Here is a 12,540-nt window from a genome sequence, read left to right as displayed (position 1 = left end):
ATCTTCTAATCTACTTTGACTCTCTTTAGTCTATTTTTCATTTCAATTTTTGTATCCTTCAACTATGGTTATTTTTTATATATTTTTAATCTCTTTTTTGAAGTTTTCACTACGTTCATCCACTCTTCTCTCCAGTCTGTTGAACATCTTTATGACCATACTTTGAACTCTTTATTAGGTAGGTTGGTTATCTCCATTTCATTTAGCTTATTTTCTGAGATTTTTCCTTCTTTCATTTGCAACATATTTTTTCTGTCTTGTTTTGTTTTTTGACTTTCTGTGTTTGTTTCTCTTAATTAGGCAGGACAGCTACTTCTCCTTAACTTAAAGAAATTGTCTCGTGTATGGTCACCCCCTGTGTAGACTGTGTGTGCCTGGTGACATTGGCTGACTTGCTGGAGTTGTGACTGGCATGGGTGGTGGGTCCTGGGGCACTCCATGCTGTGGTTGTCCTGGTAGGCTGGCTGGAGCTGAAGTGTGCTTGGACCAGGGTGGTCCTGAGGCTCTCCTTATAGAGGGTGCCCTGGCAGAACAGCTGAAGCTGAAGTAGGTACAAGCAAGGGTATTTTGTGTCACTCCATACAGGAGGTGCCTTGGTAAGGGCAGCTAGAGCTGAGGTGGGGTGTGGTTGGAGGGGTCCTGGCACTCTGTACTGGGGGTGTCCTAGTTAGTTGTCTGCAACTGAGGTGGTGTGGACCTGGAGTGTTATGGAATGCTTTGTGCCTCTGTCACCTTGGTGAGATGGCTGAAGCTATAGGGAGCACTGACCAGGGGTTTCCTGCACTGGGGCTGCTGTGGTTGGGTAGCTAGGGTTGGTATTGGCTAGGGGCCAGGGGCTCATTGAGGTTGTAGGCTAGCTAGGGCACCTGGATCCTACTCCCATCCATGTTGTCATGGTAGAGGGGGGAAAGTAAACCATGGCTCTCACCAGCTTCTCCAACCTGGAGAGAGTTCCAGCAGCTACCCCACCATTTGGCAGAGTTCTAGGGCTCTTTCCTTTATATTCTAGTTTCCCTTTTATTTTATTTTTAATTTTTTCCAAATTTTTTAAAATAAAAATTACATACAATGTGATATTATTTTCAGGGGTAAATTTAGTGATTCATCACTTACAATACCCAGTGCTCATGACAAGTACCCTCCTTAATACCCATCACCTATTTAACCAATCTCCCCACCCACCTCCCCTCCAGTAATCCTCAGTTTGTTCACTATAGTTAAGAGTCTGTTTCCTGATTTGCCCCTCTCTTTTCCCCCCTCTATGTTGTTCATCTGTTTTGTTTCTTAAATTCAAACCACAGCATTTTTTTCTGTGCCCTGGGGCAAGTGAATCTGCTCACAGTCTCTCTTTTTTTGGTTTGTTTTTAACCCAATACGTTTTTATTTTTTTATTTTTATTTTTTATAATATTTTATTATGTTAGTCACCATACAGTACATCCCTAGTTTTTGATGTAAAGTTCCGTGATTCATTACTTGTGTATAACACCCAGTGCGCCATGCAATACGTGCCCCCCTTAATACCCATCACCAGCCTATCCCATTCCCCCACCCCCCTCCCCTCTGAAGCTCTCAGTTTGTTTCACAGAGTCCATAGTCTCTTATGGTTCATTCCCCCTTCTGTTTAGTCCCCCACTTTCTTCTTCCCTTTCTTCTCCTACCGATCTTCCTACTTCTCATGTTCCATAAAATGCGTACAGTCTCTTAGTATTATCCCTCCCCACTGGAATTTGCAGTGTGGAGGATGAAGGTTTCCTGTTACCATGTCTCTGTCTCTTTTGGCATTCTCTCTGTCGTCTACCTTTTGTGCAGAAGATACTCAGTCGGCCCTCCATTCTTTAAGAGAAATTGTTCTATAAATAGGTGTAGATTTGGTATGTCTATGGAGTAGAAGAGTTCAGGGTTTACTTATGTCACCATCCTGGCTCAGAAGTCCATATTTTTTTTATTTATTCATCTGTTGATGGACACTTAGATTATTTCCATGCCTCGGCTATTGTAAATAATGCTTCAGTGAACATGGAGGTGTAGATATCTTTTAAAGATAGTGATTTCATTTCTTTGAGATAAATACCCAGTAGTGGAATTGCTGGATCATATAGTAGTTCTATTTTTAATATTTTGAGGAACCTCCATACTGTTTTCCATGGTATCTGCAGCAATTTACATTCCCACCAACATTGTACAAGCATTCCCTTTTCTCCACATGCTTGCCAACACTTTTCATTTCTCGTTATCTTTCTAGGATAGCCATTTTAACAGGTGTGAGGTGATAACTCATTGTGATTTTGATTTGCATTTCCCTAATGATTAGTGAGGCTGAGCACATTTCCATGTACATGTTGGCCATTTTGTATATTTCCTTTGAAAAAATTCCCATTTGGATCCTCTGCTTATTTTTTAGTTTTTTTTTCCTTTTGAGTTGTAGGAGTTTTTTTGTATATTTCTGATATTAACCCCTCATCAGATATATGATTTACAAGTATTTTCTCCCATTCCGAAGGTTGCCTTTTCAGTTTGTTGGTGTGCCTTTTCATTTTCTTTGCTGTGCAGAAGCTTTTTAGTGTGATGTAGTCCCACTTGTTTATTTTTGCCTTGTTGCCTCCCCTGTGAATGTTGATTATAGTATCTCTACACCAGGTATAAATGATGGGAGTAGGGGTGGAGGTGGGGACAGAAGGGAAATAAAGGGAATAAATGGAGCACCTGGGAGTGCTTAGAATTAGGAAACTATGTCTGTGGCAAAGTGCCCTTAGAGAACTACAACTCTGAATATAAGCCTGACCACCATCTTAACTCTTCCTTGTTTAAAATTTCAAACAGTCTATGGGGAGATATTCTCTTTTTAGGATCATCATTCTGATTTTATTACAGAGCTCTGTTGGGAAATTGATTTTTCATTTTAGGAGCTTGCTAGAATATATCCATGGCAGAAACTGGTAAATACTCACTAGGCTCATTTCCTTTTCTTCCTGGGCATGTGGCTTGACTACATTTCTCTGTCTCCCTTCTCCTTTGCAGTTAGGTGTGGCTGCACAACGGAGCCCTGGCCAGTGGAATATTGGCAAAAGAGATGTCTGGCACCTCTAGGCCTGGCCCATTAAACTTCTTACATCATCATCCAAGCTTTTTCTCTTCTTTGCCTGCTGCTGAATGCCTGAGATCCAGTCTAGAGCAGCACTATCCAATAGAACTTTTGTGATGATGAAATGTTCTTTTTTTTATTTGTATTTTTTATTTTTTTATAATAATTTTTTATTGTGTTATGTTAGTCACCATACAGTACATCCCAAGTTTTTATGTAAAGTTCCATGATTCATTACTTGCATATAACACCCAGTGCACCATTCAATATGTGCCCTCCTTAATACCCATCAGCGGCCTATCCCGATCCCCCAACCCCCTCCCCTCTAAAGCCCTCAGTTTGTTTCCCAGAGTCCATAGTCTCTCATGGTTCATTCCCCCTTTTTAGCCCCCCTTCCTTCTTCCCTTTCTTCTCCTACCGATCTTCCTACTTCTTATGTTCCATAAATGAGTGAAACCATATGATAATTGTCTTTCTCTGCTTGACTTATTTCACTTAGCATTATCTCCTCCAGTCCTGTCCATGTTGCTGTAAATGTTGGGAAATTGTTCTTTTTGATGGCTGAGTAATATTCCATTGTATATATGGACCACATCTTCTTAAGCCAGTCATCTGTTGAAGGGCATCTCTGCTCCTTCCACAATTTAGCTATTGTGGACAATGCTGCTATGAACATTGGGGTGCATATGGCCCTTCTCTTCACTACGTCTATATCTTTAGGGTAAATATCCAGTAGTGCAATTGCCGGATCATAGGGTAGCTCAATTTTTAACTTTTTAAGGGAACTCCACACTGTTTCTTCAAAGTGGCATTCAACCTTACCCTACCACACAGTGTAAGAGGATCCCCTTTCTCCACATCTTCTCCAACATTTGTTGTTTCCTGCCTTGTCCATTTTTGCCATTCTAACTGGCGTTAAGGTGGTATCTCAAGGTGGTTTTGATTTGAATTTCCCTGATGGCTAATGATTTTGAACATTTTTTCATGTGTCTGTTAGCCATTTGTATGTCTTCATTGGAAAAGTGTCTGTTCATATCTTCTGCCCATTTTTTGATTTGATTATTTGTTTCCCGTGTATTGAGTTTGAGAAGTTCTTTGTAGATCTCGGATACTAATCTTTTTTTTTTTTTTAAGACTTTATTTATTTATTTAACACAGATAGAGACAGCCAGCGAGAGAGGGAACACAAGCAGGGGGAGTGGGAGAGGAAGAAGCAGGCTCATAGCAGAGGAGCCTGATGTGGGGCTCAATCCCACAACGCCGGGATCACGCCTGAGCCGAAGGAAGGCGCGTAACACAGGCTACTCGCAGGCGCCCGGATACTAATCTTTTATCTGTAGAGTCATTTGCAAATATCTTCTCCCATTCCATGGGCTGCCTCTTAGTTTTTTTGGCTGTTTCCTTGGCTCTGCAGAAGCTTTTGATCTTGATGAAGTCCCAGAAGTTCATTTTATCTTTTGTTTCTCTTGCCTTTGGAGAAGTGTCATGAAAAAGATTGCTGTGGCTGATGTCAAAGAGGTTGCAGCCTATGTTCTCTTGTAGGATTTTGATGGATTCCTGTCTCACATCGAGGTCTTTCATCCATTTGGAGTTTATCTTTGTGTATGGTGTGAGAGAGTGGTCAAGTTTCATTCTTTTGCATGTAGCTGTCCAATTTTCCCAGCACCATTTATTGAAGAGACTGTCTTGTTTCCACTGGATGTTTTTTCCTGCTTCATCAAAGATTAGTTGCCCAAAGAGCTGAGGGTCCATTTCTGGGTTCTCTTTCTATTCTCGTTGTTCCATTGGTCTATGTGTTCTGTTTTTGTGCCAGTGCTATGCTGTCTTTAGCTGATCACAGCTTGTAGTATGGCCAGAAATCCTAGACGCATGTGATGCCCCCTAGCTTGTTTTTCCTTTCCAACAATTCTGCAGCAGTCGGGCACCTTTTCTGGTTTCCACAAATTTAAGGGCGTGTTCCAGTTCTTTGAAAAAATGTCAGTGTATTTATGATTGCACTTGAAAGTGTAGATTGTCTCTGGGAGCAGTGACATTTTAACTATGTTTACCTTCCGATCCATGGGCATGGAATATTTTTTCCATCTTTTGTGTCTTCTTCAATGTCTTCCTTAAGAGTGATTTGTAGTTTCCTAGACTATAGTTCCCTTTACGCTCTGGTTAAGCTTAATTTGAGATAACATATGATTTTTGGTGCTTTTGTAAATGGAATGGATTCCCTAATTTCTCTTTCTTCAGTCTCATTGTTCGTGTACAGAAATGCAACTGATTTCTGAGCATTGATTTTGTATCCTGCCACATTACTGAATTGCTCTATAAGTTCTAGTAGTTTGGGCGTGGATTCTTTTGGGTTTTCCGTATAGAGTATCATGTCATCTGCGAAGAGAGACAGTTTGACTTCTTCTTTGCCTATTTGAATACCTTTTATCCCTTTTTGTTTTCTGATTGCTTTTGCAAGGACTTCTAGTACTATGTTGAATAATAATGGTGAGAGTGGGCATCCTTGTCGTGTTCCTGATCTCAAGGGAAAGGCTTCCAGCTTTTCCTCATTGAGAATGATATTTGCTGTAGGCTTTTCATCAATGGTTTTTTATGAGATTGAGGAATGTACCCTCTATCCCTACACTCTGAAGTGTTTTAATCAGGAAAGGATGCTGTATTTTGTCAAATGCTTTTTCTGCATCAATTGAGAGGATAATATGATGATGAAATGTTCTAAACCTTTGCTTTCTAATATGGTAACCATGTGCTCACTGAGCACTTCAAATAGAGCTAGCAGGACTGGGAAACTGAATTTTTAATTTCATTTAATTTTCATTAAAATAAATAGCCAAAAATGGCCAGCAGCGATCATATTGGATAGCACAGCCTTCAATAAAGGAATCTGGTCCATGAGTGGGGATGGAGCAGAGTTCTTGGCCTACCTGCAACTGCATGGTAAAGTGCATGAGAAATACACATGTACTGTGTTAAGATGCTGAAATGTAGTATCTGTTCTATAAAATGAGGGACACCTGTGATTCACCTACGCTAAAAATTCATATGGCATGCATTTTCAGTTGGGCAACAATGTAGCTGGACAAACCCCATATCTAATATCAAACCCAATTGTCTAATGTAATTCCTAAATAGACAATCTAATCTTCTTTACCTCCCTTAAGTTCCCAATTTTCCCCCCACCCTATTTTCTTGGAGGCAGTAGTGAACAGGAGGCCATGAGGCAAGTGCTATCCCCTTTTCCCACCTGGGGTAGAAGAAACTGCTCAGGGTTCTGGTTTCTTCTCTATCCTAGCTCACTGTGTAGGTTTCGGCAAGTCACATTGTTTCCCTTGTTATTGCCTTCATTACCTCTAAAATTGCTATTTCTGGATTTTTTTTAATGCTTCTTTCATATATGTGCTCTCTTCTGCATCCTCTGTTTCTTCTTCTTTGAAGGGGAGACTGTCACTCCCAGTGCTCCTGGCCCAAGCCCCTCCCAGGCCCTTCCAAGTTCTATTCTGTGCCTTTGACTTCATGCCTTCATGTCTTTCCTTTTTATCATTGATTATGCCCACACCTGTTAACACTGCTGCCTTATACCTCACTCACCTTCAGCCTATCCAGGCTCATTTCCACCCCAGCTTTTAGGGGTGCTGAGATGGCTTTTAGGAATATCACTATAAAACCCTTCTGTTCAGCTTCAGAAGGGTGGGCTCTGGGGACAGATGAGTCTTCTCTGTCTGGGTGCTTAATCCTGTCACATGGTTTTTCTGTCCCCATTTATATGTTCTAGACTTACCTCCTTCACTCTTAGAATGTCAGGAGAATTAAAAGTTTGTAAATTGCCTTGAATTCCTTGGGGATAACTAGCAAGTGTAAAGAATAAAAATCATTTCATGTAAAGTGTTGAAAAATAGGCAGTGACTTATTCACAGGCTCCCCCATTGGGCTATGATTATGAGTGTCTCAGATGAAATATCACATTTCAGTAACACAGGTGATGCCTGTGTTAGGCTGCTAATTGTAATAAAAATCTTAATTTGCACTTCTATTTCTCATTCCAGTGGGTTGAGGCGAGGGGGTGGGAAGGATGGGGCTATTCAGGGAGTCTTTATAAGCTTGTCCTTGAGTTGGTGATGGGAAATGATTGTTTCATCTTTGCACAGTCAAAGCTTGACTAAGCTTGACTGCTTGGTGCCATTAGTTCCCCAGCTATTCTGTTTCTCAATAACACCATCGTTTTTCCTGTCTCCTAAGGCATAAGCTTTGCATTCATCATTTACTCACCTACTTCTTCCTTTTATTTTCTTTTATCTCCAACTTCCTCCCTTCTTTCTCCTTCTCTCCCTCTCTCTCTCTCCTTTTCTCATACCCTCCCTTCTTCTTTCTTCCCTTCCTTTCTTTTGCCATCATTCCTTCATAATTTTGATTGTCTGTTATATTGAAGAGACTGGAGATAAGGTGGTGAATGAAATAAATCAATTCCTTGCCCTTGTGTGATTGCAAACTATGATGGTTGACTAACAATGATAAAAGGCATTCTAACAGAGTTCTTTATTTGTTCACTCAACAAATAATTAGAGAGCCTACTATGAGCCAGGCAGTATTCTACAGACTTGGGATACATCAGTGAACAACAAAGCACAGACCTCTCTGAGATTGCAAAGCAGGGGTGACTTTGTCTTATCTAAAGGGTCCAGAGGGTCCCCAGAAAAGGGATGCGTTGACTGGCCAAGCAGGATGAGAAGAAATCAGGTCAGCCAAAAGGGTCAGGGGAAGTGGTTCAGCTAGCTGCTGGAGGGAGCAGCTTGTGAGAAGGAAGGAACGAAGTTTACTCACTACAGTTGGTCCATATGGTTTATGGGTCCAGAGTGGCAAAAATGAGTCCTGAGAGCCAGACAGGGACCAGTCCCCAAGTGACATCTAAGCCACAGCAGTGAGTTCAGAGTTCATTCAGGGCATTTAAAGACCACTGAAGGGGGTTAAGGACAATTTGGATCAGAATTGTCTAATAGAACTTTCTATGATGGTGGAAATTCTGCTCTGGCCAATATGGTAGCAACTAGTCACAGTGACTATTGCACACTTGAAGTGTGGACTATTGTGACTGAGAAAATGAGTTTTAAATTTTATTTTATAATTTTATTTAAGTTTAAATGGCTACATATGGCTAGAAGCTACCTTATTGGACAGTGCATACCTGAATTGTCTGTTTAAATCATATCCACAATTATAATCGCATGTTTCTGCACAGCACCCCAATGTGGGCTTCTGCTCCTTTGAAGCCTTTCCCAACCACTGAGGCCTGCAACCAATCCAGTCTCCCAGCTAGCTGGATAGCAACTTTCTACAAGTTTTTATGCATGTCCCCTTTCCTCTTCATTGACTCTTCACACACTCAGAGTGAGGACTACATTTGGATTTTGTTTTCATCCCATGGCAGGCCACGCAGCCTCTGTTCATTGGTAATTTTTGTTTCAGAGTTGACTCCTGTTTTCCTTTGTGGGCTGATGATGGGTAGAAAGCTCAAGGATGCAGACACAAGCTTGGCCTTTGTGCTGCCCCAGTAGGTATGTGTGTTCAGCCCCCTGAGGGCGCATGGGGGGACATCTGTCCAAGAAGCCAACCTGCATGGCCTCTGGGAGCCCTGCCAGAATCTCTCACTTGTCCATCCCTTGGACCCTTCAGTACTGTGAATGAAGCGAGATAGAGGGATCCTCTGGTTCTTCATGGAAAGGCGAGATGTCACCTATGGTACCTTGTTGTTATGCAGAAGAACTGTTGGGTTGCTCTTCTGAAAGTCTTATGGTTTTAGGAGCTTGCTTTCCATTCCGATATTTTCTTTTGACAGTCAAGTCACTTTCCCACTGAGGTTTACAGTTTAAAACTGATTGGAAAAGGGTCTTATTTCCATGGTTATGTTTTCAGTTCAGCTTGAGGCATGAAAGGAAATATTCTTATTCTCTCAATCATCTTGGGGATAATCAATGATCTGCCACTCTTCTCACTTCCCTCAATCATCAGAGCCAAAGATGTGTGAGGCTCCTGTCTGAGTTCTCTCACGTGAATAGCCCAGGAGTGCTTCTCCTCTCTCTGGAAGTACAGATAGCGTTGCCCCATTTTCAGAGTACACAGAAGACAGGAGATGTGGTAATTTTAGTAATGAAATAGGGATTTTTGCCCTGGCAGAGTCTTGGTTCTCACTGGGGGAATTTATTTTCATAAAACAATGATTGTCTCAAATATCATTTAGGCAGTGGTTATATTTTCTCAGTGACCCCTTTGTTGTCATCTGTGGTGACAGGGGCCTCATTACTACATGAGGCTTTCCTCCTGTCCTCAGGCTCTTCTGACTATTGGAACATATTTCACCGGGCTGAGCTAAAAATCTGCCTGTGGTAGCTTTCACTCCTGGATTCTGACCTTTCCCAGGGGACCTGATAAGCCCAGCTTCCTCATCCTTCCTTCACATGAACACGCCTGGGTATTTGATGATAGGCTAGTCTTCTCTTGTCCAGTAGATTCCTGGAGTTCCTTTACTGATTTCTTGGAGGATGAGGTGTCAAGCCCTATGGTCATCTTGACTAAGGGTCTTTAGTTTCTCCTCAGAGTGGAGCACCCGGAAAAAAGGAGGTCAGCTTTATGCAGACATGTGGAGAATAAGTGTCCTGGGCAGAAATGGCATGAAATCTTGTGCAAGTGTGTATCACAGGGAAGTCCAAATTAGTGGTCCTGCCTGTATAGTGAGGAGGTCTTACTCTTTGTCCTGTGTCCTCGAATAAACTCAGCTGTGGGAGGACAGGCCTCTCATTTGTATTAAAGCTATCTGGCACAGTGTCTCATCCAGAGTGGGCACTTTGTGAATATTTGCTGTTGGGCTGTGGGGGATGATATGAATGCTGCTTCAGAGCAGAGGACGCCCAGGGAGAGAATGAAATGAGACAGGATTTATGTAGGACTTAAGAGTCACTTAAAGTGTGGACACAGAGCTTATGATTAATTCAAAAAATAAATGAAGAGACAGTGGAAGGACCTGAAGGAAGAAACTTAAGTGGCTGCAGCCACAAGAAAGATGATGTTAGAAGAGGCAGACTCTGTATTGGGATGGGAATGGTAAGAAGCAGAAGGCTTGTTGTTTTCCATTTTCCCAGGAGCCTTTCCTTCTTGAGACCTCCCCCTCCACATAAATGGTGGCCGCCCCTCACAATGGCTCCCCAAGAAGGGCAGGGCTGTTATGTTCATTGTTCAGATGAGCAAAGGGCCCAGGGGATTTACTTCACCTTCCCAAGGGAACAGGATCTGTGATGGATCCAGGGAACCTACTGTCACTGACCTCACTACGGGGAATGGCTGCAGTGAATTCAGTGATGGCTAGAAATGAGAGATTAGGAAACAGGAGAAAGTTGAAGGAGCCTTTAAAAGAAAGCATGCTGTTTGTGGTGTTTGGTGATGTCACTTTGGTTCAGTTCAGTAAATACTTGTTGAGTCTCTATAGGTCCTTCCTGCTGGGAAGAATAGAGTCATGGGCAGGGCAGAGAAGGAGTATGGGCATGTAGGTCAGGGACAACTGCCCATCAACAGGGAAGCAGGTTTAATTTATGAGGCGGGAGGGACACCAAGGATTGTTAGCAAGGGCTCAAAGTGGGTACTGAAAGCCATACCCTTTTGTATAATAAGAGACTCAAATTTGGTGCGTGTGGCCTACAGGTGATTCTGTTAGGCTGCCAAGTCACTGGTGGGTCCCATGGCTCCATGTCTGAGAGCGCAAGTGCTATGGAGGTCACAAAGATGAACAAGAAATGGTGAGCCACATCAAATTATAATCGAGCAGGGGAACTAAGTCAGACGGACATATAGCTATATAATTATAATATTATTCCACTATGCTGTGATTACAAAGGAGGGATAAATTGCTTCCAACTGGAAGAGTTGCTGGAGGCTCCATGAAGCAGGAGACAATTTGACATGCCATTTGACCCCCAAACTTCCCCTGCCCTTACCTTCCCATCTCTATACTTGCCACATAGTTGGTCAAGCCAAAAATCTAGACGAGTCATTACTGGTACTTCTCTTTTTTCCTATCCCTGACATCCAACCTTCACCACTTTCTTTAGCATCTGTTTCCAGCACAGAGCTTGATTCTATCCATTTCACTCTTTATTTACTGCTGCCATTGAAGCCCTGGACACAACCACCTGTTGCTGGGACTATTGAAAGAACTTTCTAGGTGGTTTAAGATTCTATACATCTTCCTGTCCTAGCAACAGTTTTTGCAGCAGCCAGAGTAATCTCTCCAAAAGGTAATTCAAGATCCTCCCACTCCTCTGCTCAATAAACCTTTGTGGCTTCTTATATAAGTCAGTGAAACAACTTTAGGTATTTTTTTCCCCAGTTTGTTTCTGTTTTATTGACACCAATGCTCAGGCCTTTACTGCCTACTACCATAATGGGAACAGGCTCTACTTCCACTGCGGCTTCTTGCTCAGGTTCTCTTTGTCCTTGTTCAGCTGCCAGCACCTGGCACGTGTCTTCTTGGCCTGCAAATCCAGGGGCTTGTTACTTCTTACCTTGTATAATTTCCTGAGGTTCCCTTTCTGAGTCTGGTTAATGGCAGTGAGATTATGGGCAATTAATTTGCAGACAACTTGGAGAGCTTGGAAGCTTCCTGGTCTGTCATTTAGGGACACACAGCTGGAACAGCTCCATCTTCAGGTCTCTCAGCTGCTTAAGCAGTGCCCCCTCCCCTCCCTTCTTGCTGGGAAGGTCTTGAGCTTTAATCTTGGCCATGGCTGCAAAAGTTGCTACCACCTGCTCCTTGGGAAAGAGGAACAAATTTAATATTTCCAACAAGGAATATTAATACAAGATTTTGTTGCATAGATACAGTGGATGGGAAGCAACCAGAGCAGGAAACCACTTCTACTTCGAGGTTGGAGACACCCAATCCCCAGAACTTGGAAGCTGCTCAACCATGATGGGTCCACCTGATGGGAGCTGTGACCTCAGAGGAAGGGGCTGTCTGGGGGGAAGCTGCAAGGACAAAGGAGATGCCACCATTGTCATCAAATGGCAACTAGAGCCAAGAAGGGAGAAGTACTCTGGCCTCTCTCTTCTTCCTGTCTCCTAGTCTTCCATTGTCAAGGGAGCCTGGGAAATGCTAAAGGGTAGAAACAGATTGATGGCAAATAGGCAAAGACTGGCATACTCCCAGCTCTCTGCCATTGTTTACGGGGCCTCACATGATCTGCTCCTGGCCATCTGGCCACTCTCGCCTTGTGCCAAACTGCCTTCCTCCTAGTGGCTCTGCTCTGTCAGTTCCCTTTCTGGTCCTGGAGTATTCCAAGCTCTTCCTTCCCCACTTCTTTGGACAGTGCTCTCTGTGGAATAGGCATCCCTTGGCTGTTATCATGGCTGACTTCTTCTTTGCCTCTTTCAGTTTTAACTCAAATGGCACCTTCCCAGGGGCCTTCCCTAACCACC

General features: G+C 42.8%; 1 pseudogene; it reads right to left on the bottom strand.

Moving 5' to 3' along the window:
* Window positions 1-11,480: 11,480 nt before the first annotated feature.
* On the bottom strand, window positions 11,481-11,847 carry LOC121103693 (annotated as a pseudogene).
* Window positions 11,848-12,540: the final 693 nt, after the last annotated feature.

This window comes from Ursus maritimus, unplaced genomic scaffold (assembly GCF_017311325.1).
Source record: "Ursus maritimus isolate PB19 unplaced genomic scaffold, ASM1731132v1 scaffold_2, whole genome shotgun sequence".
NCBI lineage: Eukaryota > Metazoa > Chordata > Mammalia > Carnivora > Ursidae > Ursus > Ursus maritimus.
Note: the sequence above shows the minus strand (reverse complement) of the source record. Positions and strands in the feature narration are given on the sequence as shown.